The sequence below is a fragment of the Halyomorpha halys genome, unplaced genomic scaffold (genome assembly GCF_000696795.3).
Source record: "Halyomorpha halys isolate HHAL.00 unplaced genomic scaffold, Hhal_1.1 Scaffold353.1, whole genome shotgun sequence".
In the NCBI taxonomy this organism is placed as follows: domain Eukaryota; kingdom Metazoa; phylum Arthropoda; class Insecta; order Hemiptera; family Pentatomidae; genus Halyomorpha; species Halyomorpha halys.
This window is the reverse complement of record NW_027105574.1, coordinates 466025-471142: the sequence shown is the minus strand read 5'-3', so window position 1 is coordinate 471142 and position 5118 is coordinate 466025.

The following is a 5118-nucleotide window of genomic DNA, read 5'->3' as shown; positions in this document are numbered from 1 at the left end:
AATAAAATACCATAAGACTTATTAATTCTAGTGTGTATTGAGTGAGAGAAGCTTGAAAGTTTTACTAATACAAAAATTTTGAAAGTATTCAGTTGTTTAGTTTTCATTTCATTACCATAATACATATCTACCATCTCAATTGATTTTTTATTTAATGTTAACTACAAAATTGATGATTAATTAACCCTATTAACATGCTGAGAGCCCCGGACAGCTTGCTAATAGAGCTGTGATGTGGACTGCTCAGCTCGTCAGACAATACTATTGGATGATGGAAAGATTGGAGCAACAGCGATGACATATCTTGGCAGATTGAGGTATGGGTAATCTACGCAGCTCCGATTGCTTTGAGGACCAAACTTATTTATTTACTATTTTTGTATTGATCAATGTACCATTGTTATATTTTGTATTGTAAACATAATTACTGAAGTTTAATAAGGCTGTACTAATTAAAATTACACGAAAGACATTATGTTGATAGATTAATAGTTGACTGTATTTAATTGAATGTTTTTTTTCCCTATGCCAAAAGAGGCATTTTTGCCATTTTATTTCTTACAGCCCAGTATACTTCAGCTTTATTTACGTCACTCTTGTCTGAAATTAGGTCCACCGTTGCCATACATGTAAATATGTGATCGGCGGTCATCTGACCATCTCCACACAGGACACAGTATGAAGACTCAACCATCCCTATCCTCTTCAGGTGGTGCCGAGATAGTCATGTCCAGTGGCCAACCTGTAGCATGTCACTGCCACCGCTCTTGGTAAAGTCCATGGAGGGCGCATCTTAAGGTCTAGCAATGCTGCCCAGTTCTTGTCCCCACATTCTCCTCTACTCCTTTCCTCTGCTCATTCAGTGATAGCGCTTCGGGCTATTTCTTTCACCATTTCCATAGAATACTTTAAGTATTTCTCTTTTACTTTCTATAGTTTTCCGGCATGCAAGAATTAGCATTAGCCGAGGGATGTCCAGATGCTATTGCCAGCATTGCTGCCTTTGAATTTAACAGCAGAACTATCTTCTTTTCACTGGCACCAGTCAACTTTTCTAAAAGTAATAGCTGCTACTTCTTCATCAAAGTTGGTAGAGTTTGCTCCAGCAGGTGTTGAAAGTTGGTACAGGCTGCTATAGACACCTGCACCCACATTTTTATTTGCTCCTGAAGCTGACCCGTCAGTGTATATATGGATCCATTATGGCTGAGGGTAGCGCTCGGCTATAGTGGCCAATGCCACAGTCCTTAGTTCTTCCACTGGGGTCATGGATTTGTTGATGGGCATTATTAAATCTAGTGCTATAGCATATGGACACGTCCAAACGCTTTGTTTAGTTAAGTCAGGCAGAGGCTCTCTTATCTCAAAGTTCTGGCCTAGGCTTGTGATGATGGATCTTGTTATCTCAATGAATATGAGTTGGATTTTAAGTCGCTTAGTATTACCTACAGTGTTGGCCCAATAATCACTGCTATTCCTAAGCACGCGCTCGTAAAGGATGACGGCATTCTTTTCTTTTAGAGACTTGATTGACTCTACTTGCAGTTGCATGGCTAGAATCGGTGTTGATTTAGCCGCACTGCCAATAATCCTTAATGCCTTATTCTGAACTAGATCAAGAGCTTCAGCACTAAATTGGTAACTGTAACCATAATACTGGAGCCTTTTTTCAGAACTGGTCTCATATATGATGTATAAGCATGTCTTAAAACCTCAGCGGTTGCTCCCCATTTTATGGCTGTGATTCTTTTCATTAGTCGCAGTCTTGATTCGATTTTATCTGCAGCATGCTCATATTGCTTAGTTCAGATTAGCTTATCATCCAGGACTAGTCCTAGATATTTCGCTTCATGAGTCCTACCAATAGCCTGATTATCAAAATTCACTCGAAGCTCATGCTGCTTTGTAGAAAGGGTAAATAGTTGGAATACTGTCTTTTGTTTCGATAATTATTTCATTTTCTTCCGCTCAGCTCCTCAGAACCTTTAAGGTATCGTTGGCCCACTTTTAAAGAGCACCAATTTTACTGCTGATCCCCCAGATTATCAAGTCGTCAGCATACTGTAACGTTTCTGTACTAGGTGATTTTTCCATCAATACATCTATGAAATCATTAATCATAATATTAAATAGCATTGGACTCACTGTCCAGTACTGCTCCTTGAGGGAGTCCCTGTTTTACTTGCTTGAATTCTGATGTGTTTGCCCTGTACCTCACTGAAATATTCTGTTGGGAAAGAAATGATTTGATCCAGCCCTTCAATTTTCATAAGGACTAATTTGTGTATTAGGTTATCTCTCCATACTCGATCAAATGCTGATCTAAAATCAATGTAGACAGCTAGCGTACTTTGATATTTATGAAATCCTACCTTAATTGCTGGGGAAAGGCAAGCTATATTCTCTGTAGTATCTCTACTTCATTAATTCTAATAGGGGAGATAAGAGTCTTCTTAAAACCATCTTTTCCGCAACATTGCTGAAGGCACTCATCAGTGCCATTGGATATCTGTCAAAAGCATTGTGTGGTTTACCTTTTTTAGTAATTGGTATGACCTGAGATTTCCTCCAAAGATCTAGGATTTATCCACTTTCCGAGGTTAGATTAATGAACTTTAGAATTACGCTTTTGGCATTTGACCCTATGTGCTTAAGGAACTCTGGGTATAAGTCGTCCATACCAGGAGCCTTTCCACTTTTTGTGTCTTCTAGTGCTAGTGTCAACTCGCTCATTGAAAATGGCTCATTAATTTCACTCTGCGCATCCTTATTCCAGGATATGTGAGGTTTGTTTTGCTTGGGTTTGAAATTGCTAGTTAAAACAAAAATCTTGCAAAATTTATTGGCTATATCATCCTGCCTAGTTAATACTTTTAAACCATCTATCATAGGTTCCTTGGCATGGACACTCCCTGTTAATCCTAGGTAAGAACTTATACATTTTAGTCCCATCTTTTCTAAAATCAATGTTTGCAAGGAATTTTCTGTATGCTTTCCTTTTCGAAGTTATAATGTGTCTTTTAAGGATGCCCTTCTTTTAAAGTTATACAATTCTTTTGGGAAGCACTGGTTTTTGCTATCCTTGGAGCCGCATCTCTTACCACCTTCAGCTTTTCTGGCTCATCTGTTCAGAAAGAGGCCTTATACTTTTTAATTTTACCTCTTGGTATAAATTTCATGGCACATTTGATAATTTGGTCCTTCAGTTGCTTGTATGTGTGGTCTATGTTACTGTTGAGCTATTGCTCATTAATTTCCACATCAGACTGTCCTTTGTAATCTTCCCATATGCTTTTTTGAAATTCCATCTTGGAAAGCATGATTCTCTTTGCTTTCTATATAATTTGTTTGCTTTTGTCTCAAGTAAAAGGATGCTATGACCAGAAGATCCCAGAGCCTGATGTAATTTAAGACTTAATTTATCTTCCAGCCTCCGATGACTGAGAACAAGATCCAGATGCATTTGCTGCCCATTGTAGGCCAAAAAAAGTCAGCCCATTATCAGCATTCTCCATATACAACACTGGTCTACTATCTATGAAATTTTCTTCAATGTTGCCTGTTGTATCGGTTTTATATCCCCATCTAGGTGAATGAGCATTGAAATCTACCATAACTAGTATGTGATTGTCCCATATATTTTCAAGCCAGCTGTGATCACACTTATTTTTTGTAGGAGTGTAGATAAAATAAAAATGTAGCCTTTTGTTGTTTATAGTAATCTGTACTTGGATAGCTTCATGTTTCTTATTTACATTCATTTTATGCAATACATTTACTTTAGTAGCATATCGAGTCTTCACGCCTATCACAATACCAGATGTGATCTGTTGTGACCATTTAAGGGATGTTACTTTGTATTCCTGGAAGCTGGTAATATTGTACCTCTTCAGTCGACTTTCCAGCCTCCGAAACGGCAAAGGTGTCTATTCCATTTTTAGCAATGAATACTTTTAATTCTTTATATTTTTCCTAGGTTAGTCCTCCTGCATTCCAAAAAATAGATTTAATATTAATACCAGATTTGTTGAAGCATTTAAAAAGGCTGCTTGCTTGCCTATTCGGCAATTGCTGCTGCATTTTCCGCAAATTTACCAGCTGTTTGGAAACAGCCGTTGATTGTTTGGATTACGCAGGGGCACCACGAGCAAGCGATCAACTTCAAAGAGGATCCTGAAATCTCCAGGATGATGTTGCAAAATGCCAAAATCGAGTAAAAATATTTATTAGCTGCGCTATTGGAATTTAAATACATAAAATTAATCATATTTCACCAGATACTGTGATAATTCATTAGTGATCAACTTGTTAGAAAAAAAAAATTGGTATTTCAAAGACTATATCTCGGAAAATATCGAATATAATGAAACATATTAAAGCTCTTCAATTGATCCTTAATTAAGTTCATGACGAGTATTTACCTAGGACTAGTAGTTTTCATGGTATTTGCCAAAATATATTTACAAATTGTTCCTTGTCATTTGGGAAAAAATATTTACTAATTCCTTAGTGGTACAGACCGATGTGTTTTCGCCATATAACTCTATCTTGTGTGGTAGCTTCATCAATCAAACCAATATCTGTAGGAGTCCCTCAAGGTTCAGGAGATCTCACTTCTGTGTATCACGTTCACATTTGACTTACCGATAGATGACAATATATTATCTAAGACGTATGCCGAAAATACGGTTATCATCATGAGAAACACAGAAACTTTACAGGGCACACTGACATTTCAACAATGTAGACAACATACAGACCTGGTTCAAATTCCTGACGTTGAATTAAACTATTGCTTTAAACAAGGAGTTGCTCTTTCAACTCCTCTACAACCTACGCCGAATTACCTCAGAGATGTTTTTTGTCGCCATCTTTCGTGTAAATTTATTGAAATGTTCATTATATTTATCGTGAAACAGTTTGAAAGTCTTAGGAATTTGGTTCGTAACAGTCGTAATGCATAGATAGGTGTGAATCGTCCCGTTTGAAATGTAGAGTAGTTTGTTGCCGGTAATTTTTTTTTTTTTTTTTTTGAGGGTCTTTTCATAAATGATAGATTTATTTATTGATAGATATTACAATCTGCCACACAGTTGTGGGCAATAGGTAATATTGATG